A 16,630-nucleotide genomic window follows, 5' to 3' on the forward strand; every position below is an offset into this window, starting at 1 on the left:
ATTAAGTTGTTCATTAACAGTCAGGGCTATGCTGATCAAGTCACCGTTTCCCATAGTGTCCATTCCACTTCAACAGGTTTCCTTTTTGGTGTTCAGTCAGTTGTCACCGATCAGGGAGAACATATGGTATTTGTCCCTTTGGGACTGGCTTACTTCACTCAGCATGATGTGTTCCAGATTCCTCCATTTTGTTGCAAATGACTGGATTTCGTTGTTTCTTACTGCGGTATAGTATTCTAAAGAGTACATATCCCATAATTTCTTTATCCAGTCTACCGTTGATGGGCATTTAGGTTGGTTCCAGGTCTTGGCTATTGTGAATTGAGGTGCAATAAACATTAGGCTGCAGACCGCTTTTTTGTTTGCCAATTTAAATTCCTTTGGGTAAATTCCAAGGAGTGGGATGGCTGGGTCGAACGGTAGGGTTATCTTCAGGTTTCTGAGGGATCTCCAGACTGACTTCCATAGTGGCTTGACCAGTTTGCATTCCCACCAACAGTGGGTTAGTGTCCCTTTTTCCCCACATTAAATTAAACCAGTCATATTAAGTAGAACAGACAAAAAAAATACTATGAGGGATAATGTATTAAGTTGTCCATTAGCAGTCAGGGCTATGCATTATAGCCTACTTTTTAAAAAGTCTTTATTTATCAGTTTAATCTTGCTTGAAATGTAGAGAGACACAGAAAGTGACAGAGAGATGGAGAGAAAAGTCTTCCATTTATTGGTTCACTCCCCAAATATCTACAAAAGCTGGGACTGGGTCAGGGCAAAGAAAAGATCCAAGAACTAAACCCAGACTTCCCAAGAACTTGAGTCATGTGGGTGGCAGGGACCCAAGTACTTGAGCCAAATCCTGCTGCCTTCCAGGGTTTGCTTGAATAAGATGGAGCTTGAAATGGACACTGGACTTGAACCCAAGTACTCCAATACACGACACAGGTGTCCCGAGTGGTACCTTAATGTTTGTGCCAAATGCCCACCCAAAAACCTCATCTTTTTATCATAGAATTCAGACTGATTACACTTAATTAAGTAACATATATTTTGGGTAAAATCTATCATCTTTTTAATTTTTCTTTTGTTCTTTCTTGTCTTCTTTAAGATCAGTCAACTAATTATTTCATATTTACCTTATATCCATTTATGATTCATTATTTTACTTATAACTCCAAAGATTAAAGCATGAATCTTTGATTTATTACTGTTTGGAAATACTATTGCTGTTACCACTTCCTCAACAATGCATATGTTTTTCCTACCTTTTGATCTATGATTGCCATGTTCTGGTTGCGTCTAATATTTCATATTACACACTGCACTAGACATATTTTAACATTCATTCACATGTGCTAATATATTTATCATTTTTGATCTTCTTTATTCCTTCCTGGATTTTATTTGTCTATTTTTTGTGTACTTTAGAATTTAATAATTATTTCAGGATACATTGAGTATGAGTCTGTAGGTGAACAGTTTTCAGGTTTTTTTTTTCCCACTATTAAACATTTTATTTCAGAATAGCTTAAATTTTACAAGACAAATTTACAAAACAAAACTTGGGAGGTAATAATATTTACTTTAAATTTTGATGGATAATTTTGCAGTTTGTAGAATTAAAATTGGCAGTTGTTTTCTTTCAACATTTTTTAAAAAGATATACTTATTTAATTAATTTATTTATTTGAAAGACAGAGTGATAGAAACAGAAAGAGACATTTCATCTGCTGGGTCACTCCCCAGATGACCACAACAAATAGAGCTGGGCCAGACTGAAGCCAGGACACAGGAACTCCATCCAGATCTCCCACTGGGGTGGCTGGAACTCAAGCATTACATCGACTATCACATGATTCCTAGGTGCGTTATCAGGAAGCTAGATTGGAAGTGCAATAGCCAGATTGAAACCAGCTCTCTAATGTGGAATGTGGGTGTCCCAAGTAGCGGACTCGTGCCCTCTTTCAGTATTTCTAAAGAAGTCATGATATTTTCTCCTATTTTCTAATGCTCTGTTGAGCGGTTAACTGTCAGCTGTTCTCTCTGGATGCATTTGATATTTTCTCTCTATCTGTCCTTAGAATCTTTGGTGTTTAATAGTTAAGACTTCCTTTGTATTTATATATTTTGTGGTTCATAAATCTTCTAGAGTGTGAGGTTTGATATTTTCTACAAATTTATAAAAATTCTTAGTCATACTTCTTTAATATTATATCTCAGCTTATTTCTTCTCTCCTTTTATGCCATTTTCATCACACCCTGTATATTTATTATAACATATTCTGTATTAACCCTCTTTTTTTTTCCCACCATGCTTCATTCAAAAAATGTCTAGTGTCCTGAAAAGCCAATCCACTGAGTTCTCAACTGTGATTATTCTATTAATTTTTATTTGATTTTTTCTGGATTCTCAACTGAAAGTTGTTATCTTGATGAATTTCCCACAGAAAGGACTAAGTTTTCCTTCTAGCAGATGGAAAATTAAGATATAAGTAGTTTATCTTAATCTACTTTGTAGTACTAGTGAGAAGTTCTCTATTTCCCATTTCTTCCATTAGTCCAATAGTCTATATGGGTGTCCTGGGCTTCAACGGAATGTTTGAGATATTTTTATCAAGATCTTATCCTAAAATGAAGCCTGAACTCCAGTTTTTCTTTTCTAGCCCTTGAGATTATCCTAAACTCTCCATAGTTTCTAAATCACTTAGTTACCAGTTTTTTGTTTGGATTTTAGCCACTAGAAATCATGCACTGTCAAATAGTTTAGCAGGTAAGATAACTGTGAATGAATGCTCAGCTTACCTTTCTTTGGAACCTTGTTTGTTTTTTTGTTTTGTTTTTGACAGGCAGAGACAGTGAGAGAGAGAGACAGGGAGAAAGAAAAGACAGGGAGAAAGAAAAGTCTTCCTTCTGTTGGTTCACCCCACAAATGGCCGCTAAGGCCAGCATGCTGCACCCATCCGAAACCAGGAGCCAGGTGCTTCCTCCTGGTCTCGCATGCCGGTGCAGGGCCCAAGCACTTAGGCCATCCTCCACTGCACTCCTGGGCCACAGCAGAGAGCTGGACTGGAAGAGGAGCAACCGGGACAGAATCTGGTGCCCCAACCGGGACTAGAACCTGGTGTGCTGGCGCCGCAGGCGGAGGATTAGCCTAGTGAGCCGTGGCGCCGGCAGAACCTTGTCTTCTTTTTTTTTTTTTTTTTAAATGTTTTTTTTTTTTTTAAAGATTTATTTATTTTTTTTATTTTTATTTTTTTTTATTTTTGACAGGCAGAGTGGACAGTGAGAGAGAGAGACAGAGAGAGAAAGGTCTTCCTTTTGCCGTTGGTTCACCCTCCAATGGCCGCCGCTGCAGCCGGCGCACCGCGCTGATCCGATGGCAGGAGCCAGGATCCAGGTGCTTTTCCTGGTCTCCCATGGGGTGCAGGGCCCAAGCACCTGGGCCATCCTCCACTGCACTCCCTGGCCATAGCAGAGAGCTGGCCTGGAAGAGGGGCAACTGGGACAGAATCCGGCGCCCCGACCGGGACTAGAACCCGGTGTGCCGGTGCCGCAAGGTGGAGGATTAGCCTATTGAGCCACGGCGCCGGCCAAGAACCTTGTCTTCTTAAGTCCTGCTTTGATTGCTCTCGGACATCTTAAACAAGATTTTTTAACTTTCTAGTTCTTTTTTTGTTTTTGTTTCTCTTCAAAAGATTTAGTATTGCATAAATTAGTCAACAGTAGCTAGAAGTAGAAACTCTTTGATTATTATTTTATTTGCATATCTATTTATTGTAGAGAGGTTGAGACTATTTTTATGTATTTATTGGCTGTGATGTTTTCTTCTCTGAACCCTTTGCCCACTATTTATTGGGTTGTCTTTTGGTTTATAATGCATGAAGAATTCCAGATACTATTTAGGAGAAAGGAGGCTTTAATACATCTGAAAATATCTTCTACTCCATGACTTGTCTTAATTTTTTTATGTTGCCTTTTGTTACACAGAAATGTCAAATTTTAATAGATAAGTTTAAACATACTATCTTTTTAGTTTGTAGCCTTTGCATTTGGTTTAATTAATTCTTATATATCCTCAAGTCATAAAGATATCCTCCTAGATTTTCTCCTAAAAGTTTTGTGGTTTGAATTTTCATATTTTAGACTTTGCAAATTTACCAGATTTTTTTTCTGTCTTATGTTATGTAAGGACAACCAATGTTACATTGTCATGTATCAAAATGCCAATCATTTCTCAACCATGGGCAATACCATTGTGTGTTTTTTAAATGTTATTTCAAAATTTGCAAATAGTATTTCTTTTTTAAAGTTAAATAAAATTCTTAAAAATAGTTATGGCATCCTACAGTTTTTTTTGAATCTCCCAAATGTCTCAACTTGCATAAAAGTTAAATATAAAGAAACATCTGCTAATGGATGTGTTTATTTAGAATGATTAATGCTTAAACAACATATACATATATGCATATTTATATTCAATCACAAAATTTACACAGATTTCTTTCAGGTCTACCAAGAAGTTTCTAATAATTGCAACAAATACTGATTTTTAGCCCCTCTAAAAGGAAGCTTTAGAAAAGTAATAATACACTACACTTGTTAATTACTAATTATATGCCTACAAAGTCTAGATAATATTATATGTAATATATGTATATATAAACTCATTTATAAGGAAACTGAGTCAGGTAAATAATTTTATCTATGTTTTTCAGAGAAAAGAGAAACATGCTGTAGTGAAATTTTACTAAAATTTCTGAAGCCATTAAATGCAAGACTGCTTTATTCAAATCTACTTTGTTTAAACTTGTAAAAGTAATGAAATATTGCTACTACCTTTCAGGTGAATACTGTGCTATGATCTTCTCTGCATTGCTTGTTCACATTTATATTTCACTATATGAACACTGTTATCATAATCCTTAATAATAACTTACTATTAGCTTACAATTTTGTCATTTTGTATAAGGTGCTAAAATTAACAACAGTTTGCTTGAATATACATAAAACACTTGGTATGTTTGTCACTGTTCTTCCGCTGATAATGGTTGCATTTCAAAGGATAATGCATTTTATATATTGTCCTCATGTAAAAACTTGTTTCACATAAATGAAGTAAAAACCATTTAATGAACTAAGCTTCATGCATATGAAAGCCAGCAGCAATATTAGAAATGGTGTTTATTTTATAGCCCAGAAACTGCATTTTAAATGCTAGTATATGTTTATATGACAGTTCTATTAAATATAAAAGAGTCCCATTACAAGGGAAGTCCTTTACATAGGCTTTTTATATGGTCTAAATAGCATACCCAGTCCTGCAACTCCTCATGTGAGACATTTTTAGAACCTTATTTATGTTAAAGCCATAACAAACTAGCAACTACAAAACTATAATGGGCACAAACGGCTAATAAAAATGAGATTGTTGAAAATTCTTCTTAATAGCAACTTAGGAAGTATCCTGATAAAACAAAGTCAAGGTTCAGTGTCTCTGGAAAGCTGCCACACCAGTCATCACAGCCATTTGGCCACAGGTACCCCCCTTCCCATCTTGCCTTCTTGGCTGGAAACTAAATAGCTCATGCACTTTAAGATTGGTATTTGCCCGATTTTTCATTTGTGTGCATAGTGAACCGGAGGTGCTCTGGAAAAAATCCTAAGATCTTTCTCCTGCCTGCACTGATTACGTACGGGTGACTCCTCTGCAGAAGCAGAACAGATGTTCCAAGGCTGGTCAGAGGGAGAAGAATGCCAGTATATGATTTGGCTCTTTCAGCATGTATGTGAGTGTGAGACTGTATGCAGGAGTTGCATATGTATGTGAACATGTGTTACACATGCTAGGCTCCCACGTTTGAAATCTGGATCACTTCTCTGTTGAACTGCTCTGTTTAGACAAGCTAACTAAAATGAACAGGCCAAACCCTACATTTATAGAGTAAAAACCATTTGATCTAGGGTAGATATCAGCTCCACAGGCAAACATGTTGGGCCAAAGTCGTTTTTATTGCTACATCTTATAGAATTCTGAAGAGTTCATGTGGGTCTTTCACCTGAACAAAGGAAAAACTCCCAACAAAAAGTAGACCAGTCAACTGTGAAATGCTAGTTGAATCACCTAAAACCAGTATGTGTTTATATAAGCAAGAATGTAAAGGAATGGTGGAAGAAAAGGTTTAATTTCTGATCTAGTGGGAACCTCCTAATGAATTTTGCTCATCTACATCCTGGTGGTGCACTGTGGGGGCAAGAACTGAGGCTGATAATAAAGTGATGTTTTGTGCCATTAAGATGTTTGAACCTAGTAGAATACAATTTGAAGACTACCCATGTACTGTCATTATTTGTGACATGATGAGTGGTCAAAACCTCAGTAACTTTTGGAGCTGGCTGCCATATTTGATGTAGAAATTCCATCAACAGCACCTCTGACGATGATCTTCTGGTCTTTTTTTGAACTCAGTGTTGGGACACATATGAGCTTCACATTTTTCATCTTTGTCAATTTTTCATAATGCAAATATTTCAACTTACTGATTTTCTATAATTTAATTCGTTCCCATTAATGAATATTCAATTATTTCCAATATTACAATATTCTTGCCCCTATAAACAAAGCTTCAGTTACACTCTCTTATAGTAATCTTATTTTCCTTTTAGAAGAAAAAAATAAAATATAGAATTATTAGGTCAAAGGTTTAAATTTTCATGATATTTCCAGAGCTTCTTTTTGAAATACCAAGTGCACATGGATGCCAACTTCTCATTTTCATTGCATTTCCTTTTTTAATCAATCTTTACTTCTTTTGCCATTCTGATTTTTGAAGTTGCATTTTTTTTCATTATTAGGAAATTTGAGTTTTTCTTTCTTTTTTCACTTTCTTTGCAATTCTTTGAAGGTGTTTTTGCCTGATAGCCTTAGCAATTTTCTACTGAGTAGTTTTAAGTTTTAAAATCAGTTAGTAGAATTTCTTTTTACATTTGCAATTTCCTCTTCCCTTCCTTCCTTCCTTCCTCTTTGCTTCTTTATCTCACCTGCTTGCCTGCCTTCTCTATTGCACCCCCCCCATCTCCTGCTCTGTTTTTCTTCCTATCTCTTATTTTCCTGTTCCTCTCTCTGTTTCCCCTTTCTTTCTAACAGTAATGTTTATTTTCCATTTGAGCTTCTTTATGGTGTCTTTTATCATACATCACAGGTTTTTATGTACAAAGCAAACATGTCTGTCTTTTCTCACATGTCTTCTGAGTTTCCATCTTGTTGCTTTCTCCACTTTATCATGATTATGTGATTTTCTTAGTAACATGTTAAGTGTTCCAGTATTCTACCATACCCTGCTATAATCTAGATCCCAGTCTGGAAATATAATTGAAGACCTATTGTGTGCCCTTTGATGTATTACTACTGTAACACAATAGGAGCAGGAAATTCTTTTTAAAAAGTATACAAAATATTTTTTCTAAAATTACCTTTTAATTCCATTTTTCCATGAACTATTTTTTGAAAGGGGGAGAGGATGGGAGGGAGTTAAAGAGAGAGAAAGAAAGAGAGAGAGAGAAATCATCCACATTCTGGTTCATTCCCTAAATGACTTCAATAGTCAGAAATGGGCCAGACTGAAGTCAGGAGCACGGGACTCAACATTGATCTCTCACATAGGTGGCAGGGACTCAAATATTTGAGCCATCACCTGTTTCCTCTCAGAGTTTACATTAGTAGGAACCTGGAATTGGAAGCAGAGTCAGAACTTAAACCCAGACACTTCAATATAGATGTATGTGAAGTGGCATCTTACCGCTGCTCTAAATGGCCACTCTAAATATCTTAAAATGCAAGGAATTATTTAGCAGTAACATTTTAGAACATTTCTAGCAAGTGAATAATCATTCTTATATGAAGTATCTTTCTTTACTTTTGTAAAGTTAGTGAATTTGGGATAAACTCTGCTATTTTGGTTTCTTTCTAGACTTTCATAAATTTTTAAACTATACTAACAGTGCTTTAATGATAACATCTCCAAGCAATTTCAGGACTCTGAATACAGTATCTTTCGACTTGGAATACAAATAAAGCTAAAGGAAAATGGTTTCTTGGAGACTGCTGATAGGGCTTGTGTAATAGCATAGCTCTGGATATGGGGCAGTATAACTACTATATAGATGACATCATTTTGTATGTGCCCAGCTATCTTTAAGTGTAATTTGTTCTGTTTTAAAGATTTTTATTATTTTTATTTTTATTTGAAAAGCAGAGTGACAGGAAGAGAAGGAAAGGCAGAGAGAGAGTCAGAGATCTTCCATCCACTGGTTCACTTCTATAATGGTGGCAATAGCCTACGATGGACCAGGTCAAAGCCAGGATCCTGAACTCCATCTAGGTCTCCCATGAGGATGACAGGGGCCCAGAAGTTGGACGAACTTCTGTTGTTTTCATGGGGGCGTTAGCAGGGAGCTAGATTGGAATCAGAGTAGCAGGGACTTAAACTGCTGCTTGGATATGGTACATCAACATTGCAGGAGGAAGTTTAACCTGATGTGTCACTATGGGGTCCCCTAAATATAATTTCTGATTAAAGATTACAGCATCATCATAATTGGGAGGAAACACTAGTTTTTGATTTTTATAGGCTTTAAGATTTCTGAATCTACTAGAATAGTTAAATATGAAGTTAGAGGGCTAACATATGATTTTAAAATTTACAGCAAAGATGTAGTAATTGATAGTATGATGTTTCTGCAAAGAGAGAGAATAGAATAATGGAACAAAAATATTTTAGAAAATTCATTATATGGTAAAAGAAGTCTTTTCAACAAAAGATAGCCATATGCAGTAAATAAATAAGTACATTTTGATCCATAAGTCATGCCATATACAAAAAGTATCTCAAAATGAGTCAAAAGCCCAAATGCAAAACTGTATCAAATTCTAGAATGAAACAGAGGAATTTCTCTGTGATCTTGGGCTGGGTAAAAATACAACACCAAAAGCACAATACAGAAAAGAGAAACTTAATGAAATTTTGGGGCCAGTGTTATGGTGTATCAGATAACGCTGCTGCCTGGGATGCCCACACCCCGTATGTGTGCCAATTCGAGTCCCAGGTGCTCCACTTCCAATCCAGCTCCCTGTTTGTGCACCTGGGAAAGGCACAGAAGATGCCTCCAGTACTTGGGCCCCTGCTGCCCATGTGGGAAACCTGGAAGTAGTGCCTTGCTCCTGGCTTTTGCCTCCCAGCCCCAGCCATTATGGCCATTTGGGGAATGAACCAGAGGATGGAAGATATCTCTCTCTCTGTCTCTCCTCTCTCTGTAACTCTGACTTTCAAATAAATAAATATTTTTAAAAATTGAACTTCTTAAAAAATCATTTTTCTTTGAAAATTCACTGCTAAAAATGAAAACAAGACTTTGAGAAAGTCTTTGCCAAGCATACAACTGATAAAACACCAATATGCATCTGTAACATATAAAAATTCTGACAATTCAATATTCAGAAAGGACACATTTCTATAAATGGACTAAAGTTTTGCACAGTCACTGCATTTAAGAAGATACATGGATAGCAAAGAAGCAGAAGAAAGGATGTTTAATATCCTGTGGGAAATGCACATTAAAACCACAGTGAGATAGGACAGAGTTTGCTCATAGAGGTCATTATGACTTCCTAATTCAACTATGCTACTATGAAATCCAGCTTTCCTCTCTCCCCAACTCTGACCCCAGCAGTATATTGCTAAGAGCCATCTTTCTCAACACTTCCATACAGATCTCTTGGACAGGCCTAAGGTCCCTGCCACTTGCCATGACTTTGGAGGTGCATGAGAACTACCTGAGGACTTGAAGGTAGTCATCAACCACAAGATCAACCTGGAGTCCTTCACTTCCTACCTCTACCTGTTCATGTCCATTAGTACCTTGATCATGATGATGTGGATTTGCCAAACACTTTCTTCAGCAATCTCACAAGGGGAGGGTTTGAGAAACTGATGAAGTTGCACCAAAAAAGTGGCCAAATCTTCTTTCTGGCTATCAAGAAACCACACCATGGCCACTGCTAGAGTGAATGCAAATGAGTGAATATTATACTTGAAGAAAAGCATGAATCAGTCGCTACTGGAACTGCATAAAATACACACTGAAAAAAGTAGACTCCTTCTTATGGGGCTTTATGGAGCTTCATTACTTGAATGAGCAGGTGAAATCCATTAAATGAGTGATCACTATAACAAAGTTACATACAATGGGAGACTTGGAAACTGGTACTGCAGAGTCTGTCTTTGACCTATGCACCTTGGGAGAGACTGAAGCTCATAACCATGAGATTCTGTTCTTCCATTCCACAGTAGTGAATATATTTGGGTTTAACTTTATTTTCCCCGTAAGTTCCTCTGAAACACCTGCATAAATTCTTTCATGTGTAACATTCCTTCAAATCAAGCAATGTGGTATATGCACCCCATCCCTCATTACAATGAGATATCACTACACATACATTAGATTGGTTAAAATTGATAAAACTGACAATGCCACACACTGATGGCATAGCTGACCTCTTCCACATTACTGGGAATGTAAAATGGTCCAACTACTGTGGAAAACAATAAAGTAGTTTCATAAATTGTCAAACATATACCTATCATGTTGTTTAGTCCTTCTATTATGGGATGATGAAGCAAATCACAGTTCTTGTTACATGTCAAAGAAGAATTTCCATGAGACAGGGACGGTGAGCAAAGCGAGATTTATTGAAAGTGAGAAACTTCCTGTCACAGCAGTCAGGAGGAAGGCTCTATGGAGAAAGCTGGGAAGCCTGCAGGTACTGGCTTTTTTATGCACAATAGTGGCTACCTAGATTTATCCAATCAGGGGAGGAACATAATAACAGCTAACAACCAATCAGAGGGCTAGAATAGCAACCAATCAGGAGACTGGAATAATAACCCATCAGAGGGCTGAGATAACACCCAATCAGAGGCAGGGATAAATCCCATCTGAGGGCTGGAATTTGTAATCCTGTCTAGCCAATTCTCATGATAAAACTAACTGTTTCTAAAGGCAGTCTCTGGAAAGAAGTGAGCACTTCATCCAACCTTAAAGGGAGTCTGCCTCTTTTCTTATTCTGACAGGCACCTGACCTAACTACCTATTAGTCCATCTAGTGCCTCACACTTCTAGATACTTACTCAAGAGAAATGAAAATATATGTCACACCCAAATGTGCCATGTTAGCTTTATAATGACCAAAAGGTGGAAACAACTCAAATTTCCATCAACAGAAGAATGCATAAACTGATTGTTATCTATCCATACGATGGGGTGCTATTCAGTAATGAAAATGAATTAACTATTGATATATGCTACAACATGAATGAAATCTCAAAATATTTATGCTGAGTTAAAGAAGTCAGCAAAGAGGGAGAAAGGAAAAGGGAGGCGGGGAAGGGGAGGTGAAGGGTGCAGAGGACAGGGGAACATCCTGTGTTATTCCAATTTTGTGAAGTTCTAAGAAATAAAAATTAATATATATGGAAAAAAAGCAGATTAGTGGTTGTGAAGTGGGGGTGGATAGCTGTTCCTAGCCACTTAGTTCATTGTGTCATTATGAAGAAGTGTAAAGGCACAGCCACAGAATGACATGTGCATACTGAAGCAAAGTTTAATGAAGAGGAATATACCTGAAAGACAAGCTTCATAATGGACCTAATAGCCTCTTTGGTGTAGTGCAGAAGAGATTCCCCTAAGCTACATGTAAGGGGAGGTCTGTGACCCACCTAGACAGGATACTGAATAATGACAAGACTTTTGATATATAAATGCTGGTTGCTTCTACATTTCTTTTCTCATTTAACCATACAAAAGACCTATCTAACAAAGTTATTGAGCAAAAGCAATACTTTAGATATGTAATTGCTGGTTTGCTTGTATAGTTTTCATCACCCCACCACACAGAAATTTCTGCAAGAAAATTGCCCATTTTCTTCTGCGCCTTACACAAATAGACTAACGTCTACTTAGCTACCTTAACAGTTGCATGAATGGAAGTGGGAGGTGTTGGAGGGAGGGTTTATTAAGTGGTGCAAAGAAACTTCTGAGGGTGATGAGTATGTTCATCATTTTGAATGAGTGGTGTAAATTCTCACTTTACATATGGATAGTTTGGAGCCGGCACTGTGGTATAGCAGGTAAAGCCATCAACTGCAGCACTAGCATCTCATATGGGTGCCGGTTCAGGTCCCGGGTGTTCCACTTCTGATCCAGTTCCCTGCTAATGCGCCTGGGAAAGCAGTGAAAGATGGCCCAAGTGCTTGGGCCCCTGCACCCACTTGAGAGACCAGGGAGAAGCTCCTGGCTCCTGGCTTCAGTCTGGCCCAGCTCCAGCCATTGCAGCTATTTGTGGAGCGAACCAGCAGATGGAAGATATCTCTCTGCCTCTGCCTCTCTGTAACTATGCCATTCAAATAAATAATAATAAAGTAAATCTTTTAAAAAATTATGTATAGTTTGTACACTATACCTCAGTAAAGCTGTTTTAAAAAAAAATATCTGAATGGCTGGCGCCGCGGCTCAATAGGCTAATCCTCCACTTGCGGCGCTGGCACCCAGGTTCTAGTCCCAGTCAGGGCGGCGGATTCTGTCCCAGTTGCTCCTCTTCCAGTCCAGCTCTCTGCTGTGGCCCGGGAGTGCAGTGGAGGATGGCCCAAATGCTTGGACCCTGCACCCGCATGGGAGACCACGAGAAGCACCTCGCTCCTGGCTTCGGATCAGCACGGTGCACTGGTTGCAGCTTGCTGGCCACAGCAGCCATTGGGGGTGAACCAACGGCAAAGGAACACCTTTCTCTCTGTCTCTCTCTCACTGTCCACTCTGCTTGTCAAAAAAATATCTGAAAGGCATAAACTTACTATAGGTTTGCATTTACATGTATTTTTAAAATGTGACTTTAAAATGTTAATATGCCCCATTAATAATCCCCTGTCCCATCACCATGCCTGAGTTTAATACCTGCCTCTGGCTTCTGACTTCAGGTTCCTAATAATACTGACCCTGGGATGCAATGGTGATGGCTCAAATAGTTGGGTCCTTGCCACCCACACAGGAGACCTGGATAGTGTTCCTGGCTCCTGGCTTCAGCCTGGCCCTGTTCCAGTTATTGCAAGCATTTGATAAGTGAATCAGTGGATGTGAGCTCACTCTCTCTTTCTCTCTCTCTCTTTAAAATACATAAATAATTATTTTATTTATGAAATATTAGACCTAATACAGGGCTAGCACACCATAAGCAACGATGGCTGCCTCCTCCAGTGCCTGGGTCCTGTGGGTCATTCTTTGAGCATCTCTGTTCTCCCTAGTGCTCAGGTGTGTGGTCCTGCCGAGCTACTGTTGTTCTTGGCTTCCTTCATTCACTGCTCATCTTTTCCTCTCTGATATTTTTTTCAGAGGTTACATCCTCAGTGAGATCATTTAAAAAAAAGATATGTGTAAAACTCATAAATGCCTCTCTTCCTTTATTTCCTTTTTAACCATACCAGTTCTCAAAGTAAAAGCATTGCAATTGTATTTTTGTCAAATAAAAGCATTAATTTTAGCCTTCTGTTTGAGAAGTGAGGGCATTAGCAGAGAAAGTAAGCACTCCTCTAATGGAAGCTGGTGCAAGCAGACAGCTTTATTAATCTGGCCAAATAAATGGGAACGTGGGAGGACTGGCCCATGGAGCCAATCTGGTTATTGACTAAATTTCAGCCTGTTGTCCAGCACGTAGCCTCAAGAGACAAGACTGTTTGTTCTTCTGTGGGAAGCATGGCTCCAGCTTCATGGGTTTCATGCGTCACAAACTCAAAGCGTACAAGTGAGGGTATTTTTCTCTATGAAAATCCACAATACTTTTCTCTGTGTTAATAACCGTGTGTCTCTCCCTATTTAGGGTGACTCTCTTTATCTCTCCTTGAGTGTGGTCTTCTTCCCTATTTCTCCTCCCTCTACTTTGACTCTCTTAACTATATCATGAACTTAAAGTCTGTTTGTATTATTTTATTTTTTGGATGAGATGTGTGACTTTCCATCTTTACAAACAGATAGATAGCACATTTTATATCTCCCAATCACAATGATACAAATACAATCTAGCTGTTTTATGCTTTTTAAATTAAGTGGCCTTCAATTTGTTTTTCTGGGGTGGGGGCGCTGGTGGTGCTTCTCTCCTCTCTTCCTTCCTGCCAGCTGTAACACTATTGTAAAGTAACAAAGAATTTAGTAAATGATTGTCCATCATAGACTTAATAAGTGATATCAAAAAGTAAATGACAATAGAATTGGCTGTGTGTAGGAATTTGCTATCTTTCTTTTTAAGGTTTTTTTGGTCTGACTATTTAATTTCTACTAAAAATATGATGATTAAAACAAACTTTATTATGAATATGTATTTAAAAGGAGTTACTATACTTTGCCAAAAATCACTTGGCCAAGCTCATCAGTAGTAGTCAATGTGAAGCATGACTATGTCCTTCGTGGCTTTGGCCATTCCTCTCATCTTTGGAGGAAGGACAAATTGTGACCACGTTATTTGCACTGAAAGAACATCAAAGGCATTTGTTTTAGGCATTCAGCCTCACAGTGGAAGGCCCCTGAATTTCTAAGAGAGTTTACTTTCCAAACTATCACTGATCATTCATGAGTCCAGAGTTCTACCTGATAAAATATGAAGCCAGGAAAACTACCCTTTTCAACAATGTCAGTTAAACATGAAATAATAATAGAGCCAATCAAATGAGAGCAAAATTACAAAAGCGCTTTAGAAACATTAAGCCAAAAGTATTCTAAAACGGTTTAGTGAATTCTGCAAGGAGATTAGAAAAAAAAAAAAAAAAAAAACACTGCTTGCAATCCTGCACCTCTGCTTCTCTATTACATTTTATTATTTTAGCCACAGAAAATAAACAATACAAGACACGGGAAGTTCTTTTGAAATACAAGTTGGAGAGAACTTCTTTTGCAGTTCCTTTATTGTATCATCATCTCTTTCCAACTCGGCGACTTCCTTATAAAGAGAAGTTATAAAATTTCCAGAATTACACCCACCTGCAGCAGCAAGATTTAGAGATGGGAGTATTTCCAGAAGGAGAGTTCAGCCACATTCCCACTGACCCCTGGAGATGTAAAACAGCCCCTCAGAGACAGAGAGGAGAGGCCCCTTTAGTAATAGCCAACCATTCAGGGAGAGCTCTCGCCTGCATCCCTTCCCAGACCCATGAGGTTTCCTGTCCATGTGCAAACACAATGATATTTGAGCAATCAGTACTCTCTCATCAGCAGATCAAGGGGATGATAGAATGTCACAGCACATTTGGAATAAGAGGCCACAAGTAGATGGGCAGAAAGCACAAGAGCAGCTCAAGTTCAAACGGACTTCGGCCTTGACTGTTTCCATACCTCAGCAAACACACTTCTCTGGGGTGGGATGGGCCAGTGGGCATGGCAAGCTTAGCCTGGACCAAGGGAAGGACCTCTAAGCAACACTAATTTCTTTCAGCTACCTGGGGAGAGGTCTTGCAGACTGTAGCCTTCCCTGAGGTTCCTCAGAGACAACCCCAGCATCCATGGCTGCTTGTGCGTCTCTGCTGTTGCAGCCAAGAACAGCACCAGGCTGAGGAGTTTGGGGCTGACACAACAGGGCCTTGGACTCCTGCGTTGATACTGAGACCCCACATTCTTTACTATATGGTTCTCCGTTCCCTTTAAAAAATTATTATTAATTATTTAATTTACTTATTTGAGAAAGAGAGAGTGCTCTCATCTGCTGGTTCATTTCCCAAATGCTTTCAACAACCAGAAGTCAAAAATTCCATCCAGATCTCCCATACATTGGGTGGCAGGAATCCAAGTACTTGAGCCATCATTTGTCATCTCCCAGGGTCTGCATGGACAGGGAGTTGGAATTAGGAGCAGACCCAGACAGTCTGATATGGGACACAAGTGTTTTAAACTGGCATCTTAAACACTATGCCAAATGCCTGCCCTTCCATTGTCTTTTTGAAATCAAGGAAGAACTTCCATTCATATTGCCACCATCTGTGCAGCTCTAAACTTCAATCTGGGCTCTGATCAACTGTAAGGTAGAGAATACCCTTGCTTGCTCCCCTGGAGATGAGCTCAAAGACAACTGCAGGGGCCAGCATTGTGGCGTAGCAGGTAAGGCTGCTGCCTGCAGTGTTGGTATCTCATATGGTTTCCAGTTCGAGTCCCGGCTGTTCCACTTCCAATCCAGCTCTCTGGTATGGCCTGGGAAAGCAGTAGAAGATGGCCCAAATTCTTGGGCCCCTGCACCTGTGTGGGAGACTGGAGGAAGCTCCTGGCTCCTGGTTTCAGATTGGCATTCAATTCCAGCCGTTGCAGCCATCTGGGAAGTGATCCATCAGATGGAAGACCTCTCTCTCTCTCTCTCTCTACCTCTACCTCTACCTCTACCTCTGCCTCTTTGTAATTCTGACTTTTAAATAAGTAAAATAAATTTTTTAAAAAATTAAAGGAAGAAGGACTAAAAATTGGGGGGGTTCTCATATTAGTAAGTTAAAACTGCAAGGATTTCTGTTGCTCCACATGCTTCACCTATGTTTTCCTCGATCCTTATCACGATCAC

At 38.7% G+C, this 16,630-nt stretch overlaps 1 pseudogene; it reads right to left on the reverse strand.

Annotated features, from left to right (window-relative positions):
• Positions 1–10,043, reverse strand: part of LOC100358102 (cold shock domain-containing protein E1 pseudogene) — a 53,006-nt pseudogene extending 42,963 nt beyond the window's left edge.
• Between the last annotated feature and the right edge of the window lie 6,587 nt (positions 10,044–16,630).

The sequence above is a fragment of the Oryctolagus cuniculus genome, chromosome 5 (assembly GCF_051225735.1).
Source record: "Oryctolagus cuniculus isolate XC-2025 breed Fujian yellow rabbit chromosome 5, ASM5122573v1, whole genome shotgun sequence".
Lineage (NCBI taxonomy): Eukaryota > Metazoa > Chordata > Mammalia > Lagomorpha > Leporidae > Oryctolagus > Oryctolagus cuniculus.